The following is a 17,170-nucleotide window of genomic DNA, read 5'->3' on the forward strand; positions in this document are numbered from 1 at the left end:
TAAGATCCCGATTTCCCTATTATAGTCATCCAGATAGAGCTCCGAGCACTCAAACTAGTCCCTGGCCATATTTCAGGTGATGACTCATCACCGGAGCGCTGACTTGGCCTAGGATTGCCACGCTGGACTGCTGCCAACGGCTAGCTGAGCTGGCTAAGTTCCAATTTTTACCCAGATTGGTCCCTCGTAGTATAATTAACCCTAAATCCCCAAATTCTCATACACCTCCCCTCTTCGTCTTGTTCACCTCTTCTTCTTCCTCTTCCATACACTTGTTCCTGTTCATGCACTCTCATCCAGGGCTGCTACTGATGTCGATGATTGGTGGAGGTAGCACTGGAGGTGGAAGCTCTATTCGTTCCCCATCTAGCTGGAATCGGAGTAGAACGCAAACGAAGAGCAGAAGATCGGCGCCGCCAGAATGGTGCGGCTGTGGCTGTAGGCCAGTTCTCAGATGGTCTGGCACAGATTCGAATCCGAACAAACCGTTCTATGGCTGCCCCAATTATAATGTAGGTTAGAGTAATCACTTGTGTTGCTGTTATTCTCCTCCCCTGATTGTTCTTGTGTTGTTATGCCTCCCCTGACTGTTCTTGTGCTGTTCCTCTCTAAACTTTGATCCTTTATTGGTTGCAGACAAGTGGGAAGAGATGGTGCGGGCTTTTTGTGTGGACAGATTCTGTGAATGAGGAACAGGTTGAAAAGTCAGAATCGTGTGGTGATGAAGTGAAGATCAACGTTGATTGGAGGCTTCGAAGGTTGGAGGAGGATGTCCAGATGCAAAAAGTGATGACCCGGTTGTTAGTGTTAGGTGTGTGTGTATTGACAGTGTTGTTGGTGATCCTATATTGTAAATGATGAATGAATTGGTGGTTTTGGGTTCCTTGTTATCAACATTTGTAAAAATCTGCTTCTTGATGGAATGAAAAGTGTTATTAACTATGAAATTGTTGTTAATTTAAATTCCATTGTGTATGAAAAAAATAAAGAAACTGCTTCTTGAATGGTAAAGCACATAGCATAGCATATTAACATAAATTCCATTGTCTATCAAGAAACAACAAAAGTTGACTGTAAAAGGCAGCCTAGAAACCATGTTGCTGCTATCAGTAGTTTCATCAAAAGCAAGGCCAAGGCATACCAAAAAGGCCTTTGCATCAAAGTTCACCATCTAGTCATTATACGATGGAAAATACTAATAACAAAACACAAAACAGAAACTCCTAAGTACATATATCTAGTATTCAATTCTTCTTTCTTGGGGGTCTAAATCCTGGCGTTGGGATGAACTGCAGCAAGTTGGCAAACTTTGAAGATGTTACTGAAGATGCACCCTGCAAGGGATTCACTGTTGGTGCGGTTGGCTGATTAGAGGATCGTCTTCGTGGTGACAGCTTGGAAGGTCTTTTCGGTGCAGGATCCTATAGGAGAAATAAGTGGCATTAACTACTATTTATGCATGGAAATAACAACATACTCAAATGTAAAATTTTAGTTACCTTTTCAGAATCCTCTTGCTCAGAAGCAGAAGGCTGAGTTAATTCGATCTCTTGGGGATTGCTTCCCAAATCTGCTTGGCCAGACACGTCTTGGGGCTGATGAACCGGCTTCTCAGGCATAGTATGAACTTCATCATTTTTCTTCTTCTCAGCTGCCTCGGCAGAAGCGGCAGCAGCTGCTGCTGCAGCAGCAGCAGTAGCAGCATCAGCATCTTTTTTCTTTTTGCAGCCTCTCTTTGTATGCCCCTTATCACCACAGTAACTGCATTTAAAGGCACCCAGCTGTCTCTTTAGGTGTACACCATCTGCAGTGTTGCCTGAGAGTTTTGGGTCAACTTTAGGCTTCTTAGTTCCAGAAGCACTCTTCTCGTCCGCATCCATCCTCCGCTTCATCTTTAGTTTTCCAGGTTTTGTCTTGATTTTAGGGGCATGTGGCCTGTTACAGTCCTCTGCTTTTTCCCACAGTGGTTGACCCGGAATTGGATTAATGTGGTGGTTATAAGTTTCCTTGTATGAGTCCATGGTCAGCCATCTGTGACAGAAGTCTTCTGGCTGTTTGTTCACACGAGACAGGGCAGCACAAGCGTGCACACACGGGATACCTGCAGGTGCCAAACAGTGAGAGGAACCATGATAATAGTTATGGCTGAAGAAAGTAAAATGCATAAACACAATTAACTTACCCGTTAGCATCCAAAATTGGCATGTGCACAGTCTCTTTCCTATGTCCACAACATGGTTGGTTGGATGTCCGTGCACCTCAAATTTTTCGTATCCGTTATCCCCAGTCCAAATAGGCTTCCAATGCTTGGATTCTTTCCTCACCTTCTCCAGCCTGCTCTTTATAACAGGTATGAGCTTCCCAGTGTGATTCTGCAGCTTCACCTTGTTTTTCGCTATGGTTCGCATAACAAACATCCTTACCTCCTCCAGCAATGTTATGATGGGTTTGGCTCGTGCATCCTTGATCTTAGCATTGAACACTTCGCAGGCGTTGTTACAGATGCTATCCAATTTCGGCTTATGGCTGAATAAGCTTCTGGTCCAAGCATCCATAGGCCACTTCTCTAAGTATGCCCAGACATCTTCATTTAACCTTTTGATCTTCTCCATTCCATCCCTGAATTCTTGGTATGTTGTTGCCCTTGCACATTCCCACAGAAGTCCCCTTAGCTGTAAGTCCTTCCAGTTCTTGTTGAAATTTTTCCATAAATGCCAGACGCAAAAACGGTGATGCACGTCAGGCATCACTGCTTTCACTGCTGATATCAGTCCCTGCCAGATTCAGTAAATGTTAGACACATAATCGTCCCTGACATTATAATTGTTACACATAATAGTCCCTAACATTTGATTAACATCTCCATAATAGTCCCTACAATTGAGGGTCGTGACCCATAAAGGTCCCTAACGTTTAATAGAACATCTCAATTAATGACAAAACCAGTAATTACAAGTTCTCTATAAGATGCACTACAAGCATAATGAAAGTACAATTCTTCAAGCAAGCATAACAGCACACCTAATAAGTAACCATGAAGATACAATCATCTCACAGTCTATGCAGATAAGCAAAACAGCAAAATTCTTAACAAAATAAATAACCATCATACTTGAATGGAAGCTACAATTCTTCAAGTAAGCATAACAGCAGAAATCTGAATTCCCTTATAACTAACCACCAAAATCCAATAATCCAATGATCAAAGGTCTTACACTAAAAGCTAACCAGCCAAATCTAATGAAAGCACAATCATTCACAGTAAGCATAACGAAACAATTCTTAATATAAGATCACATAAAAAATCAAATAAAGACATTCAAATTAAGTCACACCTTTTGCATATCCGATATGAAGCACCAGTCATGCTCTTTATAATGACCCAAGTCCTGATGAAGTAGCTCGAGAAACCATCTCCATGTCTCTGTATTCTCCACTCTGACAATAGCCCAGACTATGACATAGATATGATGATTAGCATCTAACCCCACGGCTGACAAAATCTGTCCACCAAACCGGGTCTTTAGGAAAGCACCATCCAAACCTATCAAAGGACGGCAACCAGCCTTGAATCCGTTTTTGCAGCCACTTAAGCATATATACATTCTATCAAAGGTAACTTCACCATCTGGTTGGGGGTGGTGCATATTTGTACAGTGGAACCGGGATTAGTCTTCAACAGCGTCATACCATAATCCCTAACCATCCTATATTGTTCTTTCTCATCCCCATACACTACACTTCTTGCATCCATTAATGCCCTGGATATTGAGTTTTTATTCAGAGTCAAGTCAAACCGTGTCTTGAAGTAAGTTGTAGCCTCGCAGTGTCTAAAATTTGGATACTTTCTCACCTTCTTCACAAGCTTGCTGCATACCCAATTCCTGTTAGCAGCCCTATTCTTGTCCTCTCTTGGGCAACTGTGGTCATCATTGAATGTCTTAATTTGCCAACATGTGTCTTCATGGTCTCTTGATGCATAAGCCACCCATGGGCACTCTTTCACCTTACACACTGCCCTGCACCTAATGTTATCATTTTTCACTATCTTTATGCTCCTTCCCTCTTGGATTGTATATTCTCTCACAGCTTCTCTAAATTTCCATTTAGTTCCGAACTTCATGCCTACCTCAAGGTGCAGCTCTCCAAACCTTGCACCCTCTCTAAACAGCGGACTTGCCTCTTCAGATTCATTTCCTTCCTCCAGCTCATCTTCTGAGCTTGGAGGCATCTTCATCTCCTCCGAGTGCCAAGAATTGGTGCCATCTGAGTCAACACCTGGGTCTAGGCCATCCTCTACCCCTTCATGAACACAACCCACAAACCCAAGGTCAACCTCAGCGTCGCTCACCTCCTCCACCAAACCATCGTCTTCATGTAATATCTTCTCCTTCCCTTTACCTAGTGGACTAATATTTCTCTTACCCACCGTAGCATGTATCATGTTTCTCCTAATCCTACTCCTAGTTTTAGGATCATTCCCTGTAGCCTCAGAATCAGAGGAACTACCCTCATCCGGACCTGGCTTGAACATGCTATCTTCTTCACTATCAGAGGAATCAGAAGATACATCAAAGGGAACTTCATTGTTAAACACTTTGCTAGTAAATCCTCTAGCAGCAGACCGTGTGCAGGGTCTCCTGAAAATACTTGGTCTCTTGGACAGTTTCTGCTTCTTGCTCCTATCTGATTTGGTGTTCTGACTGGATTTCGTGGGCTGGCTGATTTTGGTGGGCTTGGTGACTTCTGGGGAGTTGTTCTTCTTCACAGGTTTGGTTGTCTTGGAAGGATTGGCAGTTTTGGAGTGTGATGGTTGTGATTGCCGTGGAGATGTTCTGTTTTTTTTAGGACTGGATTTGCAAGAAGTGTTGGGTACAACCTTAGGGATAGGAGGAGCAACTATGATTGCATGAGTCTCTGTAACTGGGGGACTCACATCAGTATCTGTACTTGCATTACATCCCTCTTCACCATGATCATTCAAGTACACAACTGTGTTATCTCCCTCTAACACCTCCGGCACTGACACTGTATGCTCGAAATATATATCAATCAATCCCTCATTTGTCCTAGCACAATTCACCATCTCTCTTATCTCTTTGTCACTGTTTACATTTCTCAACCCCTTCTCCAAACATTTTCCAGGAACATGCCACCAGCACTGTTTAATGTCATTGTACCCAAGCTCCCTATGGTAGTTCCGTATGTAGAACACATTCAGAGTATCAGTGTCTCGATCACCTAAACAGGCCTTATTGTCCGGAGAATATATCATAATTCCTTCTGCATTTTTTTTGAAGTCACCCCATGATGAAACATGATGTCCAACTTCTCCTTCATCTGCAAGAAATTTAAAATTTTTACAATACATAGGGAGAATTTGAAAGCCTACTCATGCATTAAAAAGGAAAAATAATCACCACAAGAAAACCTTTTTTTCCAAACCTCCATACTAATCCCTGTTTCTTCCCTGTTTCATTCGGGTATTACAGCAACCCCACAAACCCCAACCAACATTCAAACCCTATACACTACAATGACACCAAAACTCCAGAACCTCAACAACACTGACCAATGCTATCATCAAACAACACTGTATTCAAAATGCAAACTTAAAAAAAAAGGTTACCTTGAGTCCGATCACAACGTCAGAACCTCGTTTTTGTGGTGAACGAAGGGAAGGGAAGAGCAACAACAACTTCTGATCAGATGACTTCTTCTCTCAAATTTTTGTTAACCCAGCACATACAACCCTACGGCTACGCCATTGTTGGGGAGATGAAGAAGAACTCAGAGGGTGGAAGAAGAAGAGACGAAGTGTTTGTGTTGGTGGAGAAAACTGTTTTTCATATTAAGTAACAACTATACGGCGTCGTTTTTGGCTTTCAAGGGCGCCAAACCCAAAACGACGTCGTTTTAGACATGTCCCACGTGGCAATCCTAGGCCACGTCAGCATTCTGGTGATGAGTCATCACCTAAAATATGGCCAGGGACTAGTTTGAGTGCTCGGAACTCTATCTGGAGGACTACAATAGGGAATTTGAAATCTTAGGGATTATTATGAGTAATTGCATGAATCTCAGAGACTATTATGGATATTTACTCTTATTAAGTTTTGTGCTTTAATTAGAAAAAAAAAAAAAAAAACGTGAAAACCCTAAAAGGCTAAAACTAAAGAACGAAACTAAGGAAACCAACACTAACCACAAACACACTCACCCAGCACCACTATCCTCTCCTTTCCGAAACTACAGAGCATGAACTAAACCTATCCCCCAGCCACCCAGCACGGTAGCCCGCCACCCGCAGCCACCGCACTATTTGCCGCCACTGCAGCCACGCAGCCCCCGCATCCGACCTCACAACTACTGCAGCTCCCTGCAACCCCCCCACACCCGCGCAGACCCACAACGGCGCAGCCACCGCAGCCCCTACACCCACGCAAAATCCTCTCTCCCTCCCAAAATCCACATTCCCTCGTAACTTGGAAAAAAAAAGATAACCTTAGCTAGCCAAGCCCTCTTTCTTCTTCTGGGTGCAAAACCCTCGTCGTCTTGCTCCAACCCTTGTGTGTTGTTGCCGCCAGTGCTCGCCTGCGTCGTTTCGTTCTTCTTCTTCTTCTACCTCTTTTCGTTTCGTTCTTCGGCGCCGTGTCGTTCTTCTTCTTCCTTCGTGTGAGTTTCGCCTCAACCGTCACTGTCACTATCGTCGTTGCCACCTCATCTTCTCAAACGCAGAACCAGAACCAGTTGCCAGTTACGCCGAACCGGTTGCACGAAGTTGCCGCTCCTTCACCGGTCGGCAATTCGTCGTCGCTCCGCCACTTCTCTGTCGCCTCTTTGCTGTGCTTTGTTTCCATCATTGCCGCCGTTCCTGGTAAGTGTTTTTTTCTTTTTTTTGTGTGATTTTGAACTCTGAAAAACAAAGTTCATGTGAAATGTGTTGCTTTTTTCTGATTATATGGTTAGACATAGACTTCTGAGTTTTTGGTTTGAAATATGCTTGGAATTTTTGCTGCATAACTGATGATTTAATAATGGAGTGTTGTAGTTGTTGCGTTGCATGATTAGTGTTAAAGGAAAACAAAAAAAGAAAAATAACAGGCAATGAAAAATAGGAATACATAGGAAGGCAACAAATTAGTTACAAATACAAAATCACATTTATACAAGACTTAATTAGCTGGTAATATATAGAATCTAGTAACATAATATAACAAAACAAATAATAGATATCAAACTCCAACCATACTCATTGTCGTCAAATGAAAACATGCCTCCTATAATATGTATACAAGTGGAACAGTTTTTGTTCATTAAATTGAAATCAGATCGAAGTTCTTGACTCTAAAATGTTTTCAACTAAGTTATAAAAATGAAATGAATTGGGGGTTTATTTTAATTTTTTGGGGGTTCTGAAAAGATAATTTGCTCTTTGCTTGATTCAGTTATATGATATCCTTGATTCAGTTATATCTCCTTTAATCAACAATTTGTTATAGTGCTAGAAGCTATGCTTCCTTAGATCTTTCTGTCTCTAAATTATTCTCTAACAATCTTGCTTTATCTGATTACTAGTATCTGACCTGCGCAGATATGCAAGGTATTGAAATAAAAAGTGATAGCAGTTTGGATTATAAAGATATGAGAAAGAGAGAGCTTTTTACGTTCTCTGATTATGCTTTGTAGATTTCTTTATACTTTTTCTTTTCTATTTTTCCGTTATTCCCTATGTTTATCTGAGATTTTTGTGTCATGAAAACTGATTTGAGATATTTTGTTTTGTGTGATATTTAATTTGTTCATATCTCATGAAAGAGTCAAGTTTTATCAAACACTATATTCTATAATCTCATTGTTCATGTTGTCATATATAACTTTTTTTTCCCTTTGTTAGGTCTCAGAGATAAGAAGTGTGTGCCATGCAATCTGAAGGAACTGCGACCGATGACCGAGGATGCAGCACACACTTTGATGCCACAGGTTTATTTGTAATCATCATAATTGTCATCATCATAATAAAACTTTTTCAACTTAAAGTGTTTTGGAAATTGACATTTTCTGGTTAGGTTTTTGAGTGGAATTTGGTAAAAGAAGATGGCATATTTCAACTGAAGAGGACATGGAAAGTAAATTAAAGACTTTCACCAAAGGCTTGGAATTCTTCAAGATAGAAGCTGACCTTGCTGAAAGTGAAGGTATCATTCTCTGTTATCTTTTTCTAACCTTTTTCCTTTAATTAATCAATCATCATATTTCCTTTCAAAAAAAAAATGAAAAATTTGTAATATTCTTGGGATTATTACATTGTTTGTTTTTCTATTTTGGGCGATTCAAGGCAATTATTTTGTGCCCTAATGTTTCTTTGTATTGGACGAACCGTGCTCTCTGCCATCTTAAGCGCCAGTAAATATAATATGATAACATATCTTCCTAATTTTTTAATTTTATTTTATTTTATTGACTTCTGTTTGGGTATTTTTGTGTTATTATTATCGGCTTTATTTGTTTGTAGTAATTGGGAGAGAGTGGAAGAAGATTTTCGGAGAGCAATTCAGCTTGACAATCATTCGGTTAAGGTATTTGTAATCTCCTTGTGAATAGATTTAAGTTTGGTTTAGTGTTCTTCTAAATTTAGTGTTTTTTAAGTTTGGTTTGTTTGGTCTTAGATCTCAGTAATGGCAATAGATTCGGGGAATCTAGTTGTTAGTTCCTTGGAAAGCAATCATTAGCTGCCATTTTAAGAATCAAATTGCATTTCTATACTGTCGTATTGCATTTTAACAATTATTATTTGTGAGTTAACTTTCTACATTTCATTATAGCTAGCTAAGCTATTGGTTTTGTTTGGCTGTTTGCCTGTTTTGAGTGTTTAGATGCATTGTTTTAAGTTCAATTTCATTATGGCTTTGGTCTTTCTTTTGGGTTTGTAGTTTTTATGTTCAATGTCTTATGTTTGGTGTGTTATGACATGAGGTTATATTCGTTGGGAGTTGGGTCTGCACCTTAGAAATTGCATGGCATGGTTGAATAGGCTTACGTTAGGGAATATAATCACCAAATTTTATATAGTTGTTGAGGTTTAGATCAATTTAAACTTGTATATTGATAGTTAGTTTTTTTAATTTAAAGTTTTATTCGAGACAAGTGTATCCACTCAAGTATATTGATATGTTAGTATATTACTTTAATCACAGTTAATTTTTTGTTTCTTTGCAAGGATACCATGCCTTCTTCTTTTTCATTTTTTGGTTCTCTTTTCTTCTCTTCTAATAAGTTATTTTTTCCTATCAAATAAAAGAAAAAAAAATTATTTGGTTAGTTTGGAATAATTTATTTGTTGATTTTTTGGTTGTATGTTCGATTTAGTTTGAATTCTTTGTTTAGTTTTTCTGTTGTTGGATTCTCTGGCTTTGGAGCTGAATTTTCTGACTGTATATTCAATTGTTCAAAATTTTTTTTGGGTTTCAGGTGAAAAACATTACAAGATAAGCGAACAAATTAGAGAAGAATTTTTTTTTGGTTTTCAAAGGACGAGAAGAATATGTACTATATTATTAGAAAATATTTTTTGGTTTTTATAGTATAATATTTTGATATTTTTTGTAATTTTTTTAAGAGCTTTTACCTAGTATTACATGTAATAGATAAATGATATCATATTTTGATTTGTGTTGTTTGGATTAAAAACATATTTAGTTTATAATGGAAATTTTATTATTTAGATTTATTAAATTTTTTTTAGACTTATTTTGTGATTATCATAATTTAGGATCTGATTATGCTTTAAAAAAATAAATCTCAGAAAATAGAATAAATTATGGTCACGATTTTAAAATAGGGTGACCATAGATAATGTTATGGTCACAGTTTTAAGGAGGGGTGACCATAGAGGCTATGGTCACGACGAAAAACCATGACCAGCTATAGATAAGACTATGGTCACGGTTTTAAGAAGGGGTGACCATAGAAGCTATGACCACCGTGAACCATAGATAAGGCTATGGTCACGGTTTTAAGGTGGGGTGACTATAGAGACTATGGTCATAGTGAAAACCGTGACCATAGATAAGGCTATAATCACGGCTTTAAGGTGGGGTGACCATAGAGGCTATGGTCACAGTAAAAAAATGTGGTTTAAAGTGTCAGAATTTTAACACTACGACTGTGACTATAGATAAAAAAAACTGTGACCATAAGTCTATAGCCACGACAGAATAGACTACGGTAAAAAAACCGTAACTATAAGTCAAAAATCGTGACCATAAACTTATGATCACCCTTCTTACTAACTACCGTGATCATAGACTTTTTTTTTTTTTTTTTATAGTGATTAGACTATCGTCATATACCTTGTCATTAAAAAGTTTAGCGATAATTATATAATTAACAGTATAAACCTTTTAATAGTTGCAAAAAATAAATAATTATTATTATAACATATAGTAATAACAGTAAAATAATTATCATGAAATATAAATTAAATATATAAGTCAAACACATTAATTGATATTCATTCTTCCAAATGCACTATAAGCACAAATTGTAACTCGAATGCTTATAGTCGTATACCACGATATTTACAAGCCTTATCTGACACATTAATTGATATTCTCTTATTCACATGTCTATACATACATGATACATGTAATTTACATTATAATTAGTCTTCTAATCAATGTTGAGTAAGCAGACATAATGATGAGGTTGTTATGTGCAAGAACCGTTATATAAAATTGTCAAATTGATGAATGACTTTAGATTAGATCCAATTTGTCTCTCAAAATAAGGACACCTCGTCAGGATTGTCTTATTTATGAAAGAAAATACACTGCCTTCCAGTTCCACACTAAGAAATAAGAATACCCACTAAGTATTGATTTGATCCATCTTAATATTAATTTGTAAAAGATATGTAAAATTTTTTATCAACTTTTCAAAAAATGAACGAGTGTCATGTTAATTATCCAATTCTCTTGTTTCAAAGTCTAATGAGAGATCTCTTACTGTTGGATATAATCTCATACTATTAAAAATATTATTAATGGCCAATTAATGGTTATAAAACACAAAAATTGCTGGCTTCCTATCACTCCTCAAATCTAATTAGTGTAGAAGAAATAACATGCATGTTTCATTCTTAAGATAGGAAAATAATCTTACAATAATTAAAAGAAAATAAATTAACCCCCTCTTTCTCTCTCTCTTTATTTCCAAGTTCAAATTTATTCCATTATTAATTAGAGAGAGAGAAATAGCAAAGTTTCCATTCTAGCAGCTTTAATTCACGAGCATTGTTTATTCATTTCAGTACTCGGATTTAGGTTTCTTTAATGGAACTACCACAGCCCTTTATGATTATCATTACTAGTATTTCCGGCGGCATTGCCCTGATTAGGCAATAATAACTCATCAATTAAGAAATCATCATCGTCATCATCATCATCAGTTCCAACAGTGAGGTCACCAAAATTGTCAAGATCACCAAAATCCACTGAATCATCGAAATCTCCAAACCCAAATAATTCTTCATTAGCTTCAGCCGGTGGAACCACCAACACATGCTCATCACCAACAGGAAACAGAACCGACCCGTTACTCTCATCTTCAAAGAATAATCCTCCAAAAAAATCATCATCCGGTTCATCATTAGGAACAACATCTTCTAAATTCTTCTGTTGTTGCTCTGCATTAAATAACAGTTCATCTTGCACACTGCTATCAACTTCACCAAAAATAATCAGTGGCTGCACTGCCACTGCTGATGGCGGCGCCGGCGGTGGCTGCAACGAAATTGACACTTCAGAGCGGTGGGTTCTTATTATGTTGTTTCTAACCGCCTTCAACTTGTCGTCAACATAGGTGAGAAAACGGTCCAACTCATCATCGCTAAAATCAGTTACAGGCCTATGTTCGTTATAGATTTGATGCATGAAGATGGCCATCTCTTTCTGATCGTTAAGTTTCTTGAGCTTCTCAAGTTGCTTCTCCATCCAAATCACCTTCTGTTTCCTGTACTCCTGATGAGTTACCATTCTGCTCGACCGCTCTGGCTCCGGAATCTCCTCAAACCTCTCCATGATCTCTTTAGCCTCCTCCACTGATGGCCACACCGTAGGACTCTTGTCACCTGAACATGTTAGTTTATGTCAGACATATAATCATTCATGTGTCAATATTATTATTTGTTGTCGGCATTTAGTGAACAATAATTTATATTTATATTTATAAGAATTTTGCATATATAAAATAAATAATTTGTACCTATATTTATTAAAATTTGTACATATAAATTAGTAAACTTTATTCGTTAAAATTAATTTAATATTTATACTGGTTAAATAATGACAAAAATATTAAAAATCGCTGACCCTAAAAGATTTCTTTCTTTCTTATGGACTTAACTTTTTGAAGGATGAAGTTGATATAATTTGTTATAATTTAAATCTAAATTCAAATTGAAATTGAAATTGTACCTGGACCAAAGATGGCAATACAAGCCTGAATGTCACAAAGGATGGCGAGCTGCTCCAACTTCTTCAACAATCCGGCACGTCTCTTCCTGAATGTAGCTTTCCTTGAATTCATATCATCTATCAGTTGTAGTTTCACCCTCCTCTTCATTTTCGGGATATCATCATCATTGTTGTTGGCTGCCATCTCATACTGCCTTGCTAGCTCTGCAAATGACACCCTCCTTTCTTGGGGAGCGGAAAACAAGTTAAGACCGTTATTATCCATCAAGCAATGCTGCAAAAACTAACACAAATGGTGTGTGTGTGTGTATGTATGTATGTATGTTTTTTATGGTGGTGTTCTCCCCACACATCTATTTATAAAGGTATGAAATTCTCATTTTCTCTTTCTTTCTTATTGGCATTAACAACAGCGTTGACACAACATTCTCTCTATAATATTCTAGAATCTGAAAAATAAATACTTTATTCAGGAAATTGAGAGTCATATTTAAATTTAAGATACATTATCCATATTTTGTGGATTGATACATTTTTCTTTTTGACTTTTAGAAGATGTTTTAATATTAGAGAGAGAAAATTTTAATGCTAAAAAAGAAAACGATCCTATATTTTTTGTTAGGATTTGGTTAATTTATATTTAAAGTGTATAATAATATATTTTTTAATAATTTTTATTTTTTTTATGTTTTTAAAATGCACCTTTAAAACTCATGATAGTAAGATTTTTTTTATGATTATACAAGAGGAGTGGTATATGTATTTTTTCTCTTCAAATTTAAAAGTGATTAGATGCTGCATAATTCAAATATTTAAAATTATATGAAATTGGTTAAGATACTAAATAGAAAGACTAACTATTCATTCAGAAATTAACTGTCTTTGGGTGAATGCAAATCGAACTTTTTTCAAAAAAGGAAGTATAGGGAGTCAATGGAGTATTTATACAATGTGTATAATGGGAATATAGAAATGTTCGATTCAGTAGAATATCAGATGTTTATTATTCCTGATATCTGGATGGTTATTCTGGATAATATGGGTGTATTGTGTTTGAAAAATTAGTAATATTTTATTCAAAATGTTCATTTTTTAACTCATATTGAGCCAAATAAATAGCCCATTAATTATACATATTGTAAAAATACTCTATTGACTCCTTAACGAGACTCTTTCCAAAATCTTTTGTAGTGTAGTTGTTAATTGTTGGTTGACTTCTAATTGTATAATTGGCATTTTCGGAAGTGATTATACATTCGCTGTCCAACAAAAAAAAAAGACCTCATTTAATGAGTTTAGCATCATACAAAACGTAAAATTTATAAAATTAATTATAGAAAAGCATTGAATGCAAAAATAAAGTGTTTTTCATTAGAAATAATTACATATTAAACAATTTAAAAAGAATTAATGCGCATACAAAAATTAGTCTATAAATTAATTATTATATTTGTGTATAAATATATATAGTTTAATTTATTTTTAATGTATATTTTATATTGGTGACCAATTTTTTATGTATATATAACATGATTATAATTTTAAGGTTTAATTATTCTGTTGGTCCCTATAGTTTTACAAAATTTTTAATTTGGTTCCTATACTTTTTTTTTTAATTGAGTCCCTACACCAAATTTTTTTTTTCAATTAGATCCCTCTTAGTAGTAATTGGCTTCATTATATAGAGACCTAACTAAAAAAAAAATTGGTGCAGAGACTCAAATAAAAGAAAAAAAAAGTGTAAGGACTCAATTAAAAAAAAAAATTGGTACAGGGACCCAATTAAAAGAAAAAAAAGGATAGAGACCTAATTAAAAATTTCGCGAAACTATAGAGACCAACAGAGTAATTAAACCTAATTTTAAATATCATTTGATATAATTAACTTTATTTGACCATTTAATATGATTAAATTTTGCTTTTTTCCTTGTAAATGGAAAGTATTTTTATGGTTGATAGATATATAATTATTTGTATTTTTTTATCGATTTAAATTTAAAAAAAAAGTAATTTTATGATAAATTATTAATATTTTTATAACCTAAAAATTTAAAATTTGATTCTTATTATTTGCAAAAAAAAATTTGGTCAAATAGTTCTATAATCGTAATTAACCTAATAAATCTTTAATTGTAAGTATTGTTAAGAAGATAATTAGTCAATTTTTGTTAACAATTAATATATTTTATGAGAGACAGAAAAAACTTTGTTTCTCTCTCCACCATTAATAATTATATTAATTTAGTACTATTCTTATCAAAAAAGAAAAAGAAAAAATTTCAGAAGGATTAAATATTCATTTTGAAATTTCGGTCTATATGAAATTGTATTTTTAGTTTTGATCTAGTAAAATTTAAAAGATACATATTTTAATTTTTACTTTTAGTTTGTTCCATTACTTACTAATGTGATAAGTTAAATGCTAATAATGTGTAAGGTGTAACACTTAATTGAATAAACTAATAACAAAGATTAAAATAAATATTTTTAAAATTTACTGGATACCAAAACTTAAGAGAAAAATTTATAACAACTAAAATTTAAAAAAATTGTGTCTGAATATATCACTAGACACTAGTTAGTTTTAGGAGTTTGGATTGAATTTTCAAAAGGAGTATTTATTTTTCCCCTCTTATTTAAGAGGACTTTTTTTTATTAGAAAACATAATTTTGTATTTGAATAGAAAATATAAGAAAGATTGTATTTAATACATATTAATTAATTAATATATTTTTTATTTTTGCTTTTTAAAAGAGTAAGATATTTCTCACATAAAATAAAAGAGATTTTTTCACTACAAATTAATATTTATTTATTTGAGAAAATATTTTGATAAAAATTTCTAAAAACTTCCACAATATATTTTATTTATGGAAATTTAAAAAACCTCCACTAATAATTAATTAAAATTAAATTTTGGAACAAAACCTAATTTTCTCAATTTTTCAAAATGTGAGACTGAGTTTGCTATGATAGAACCCTAAGTTTTCTACCATAATTTTTGCTATCATTTTCGCTGCCATTTTCGTCACCGACACCGTCACTATTGCCGTGTCTGTTGTGGTAGAGAGCTTCTGGATCCACTACAACAGAAGCGGAAATTAGCGGCAATAAATTTGGGGCAATTTGAAAAAATGCCGCTATCTAGTGATTTTGAGAGAAATTGCTGTAGCGATTTAATTCTCCAGCCACCATATCGTTCGATTTATGGCAGATTTGGAACAAATTGCCGAAATTATTATCTATTCTAATATATTAGATAAAAAGAAAAAACCCAATCTTCGTTTTCATTTTCTTTGTTACATCTAGCGAAAATCTCCATTATTCTTCTTCTCCATCTTAGTCGAGAGATACCTAGGCTCCTTTTTTTCCCTTTTCTTGAATGGCGTCATCACGGCATCCTCTGTCGAAATCGGCTGACCTGGACCTCAAAATGGTCTCAGCCAAGCACCTAAAAAATGTGAACTGGAAGAACGACATTCTCAAACCCTACGTCGTGTTCTAGGTCGGCCCCGATCGCCGATTGGCCACTAAATCCTACGATTCCATATGCACAAAACCCGTCTGGAGCAAAAAGTGTAAGAACAGATGTGGAGGTATGGGATCAATTTTCACTCTTATTTCTGTAAAATGCAACAATCTATAAGTATTTGATTTTATTGACACATGCAAATATTATGCTTCTTAGGTTGCTGATGGAGAAGGGTTACCTTTGGTTGTTAAGAAGTTGGGCACTTGTGATCTCTACCCACAAGTGAGTGAATATTCTTCTTCCTCGCGTGATGTTCCATTTTATTGCTCTGTTTCCTCTTATTTTGAAGGGTTTCTGCTCTTTCCCAATTCCAATCATACAACCCTTTCTTTGTGGGATTTTGAAAATGAATGATTAGCATGTTTATCCTGATTTATTATGCAGTATTTTTCACATATTTTCTGAAGCCTACTGGCAGTTTTGTTGTGCTTCTATGCAGAAATCTTGAATTTATTATGTAATGTTAGAAATTGAAATTGATTTATTGAACAACTTAGTCTATAAGGATATAATTGTATAACATAAATGATTTCATTTGCTTTTATGATTGGGCAGATTGCAGGTTAATTTATCGGATCGATGTTAATATGAAAGTGAGTAAGTGGTGTTCATTTCATATCAAACTGAAAAAAATAGAAATTTCAGATCATTTAAAATGCATTAACTTGACTTTTTATTATCTATCAACTTATTGTCAGCGTTATGGGATATACATGTCATATACTTAATTTGATTTATACATGTTTTGCATTGATAAGTAACTGTAATCAAATGCAACTATCTAGAGTATGGTTGATTATATTCTGATATACACTGACAAACCAGGAAAATAGCATCAGCAATCACTAAGATGCTGAAAAAAAAGCTCAACTCTGATTCTGGAAACACATACACAAGCCTCCAAATCTCTATATGATTCCCTGATCGGAGAAAGAAGCATTGAAATTCTTCAAGAGAAAAAGTTAAATTAAGAATGATGGGAGCGATGGCGACGGTGATGTACCATTATTGGACAATAAAGCAGAGCGAACGAGGGAAATATGGTTTTATATGCACGATTATTAGAACTTATATGATCCTGTAGTGTTTTATATGCATACTTTGTTCGAGCAGGATGAAAAGTAATATTTTAGGGACGGAGGGAAATATGGAGTATCTTCT

At 35.2% G+C, this 17,170-nt stretch overlaps 1 long non-coding RNA gene across 1 annotated transcript; it reads left to right on the top strand.

The window, feature by feature from the left end:
* Positions 1 to 6,149: 6,149 nt before the first annotated feature.
* LOC112749433 (uncharacterized) lies at positions 6,150 to 9,735 on the top strand. The gene is made up of 5 exons (XR_003175098.3): positions 6,150 to 6,877; positions 7,898 to 7,983; positions 8,070 to 8,198; positions 8,516 to 8,579; positions 9,472 to 9,735. It is a non-coding gene; the product is annotated as an uncharacterized lncRNA (long non-coding RNA).
* The last annotated feature ends 7,435 nt before the right edge of the window (positions 9,736 to 17,170 follow it).

Source organism: Arachis hypogaea, chromosome 15, assembly GCF_003086295.3.
Source record: "Arachis hypogaea cultivar Tifrunner chromosome 15, arahy.Tifrunner.gnm2.J5K5, whole genome shotgun sequence".
Taxonomy (NCBI): Eukaryota; Viridiplantae; Streptophyta; class Magnoliopsida; order Fabales; family Fabaceae; genus Arachis; species Arachis hypogaea.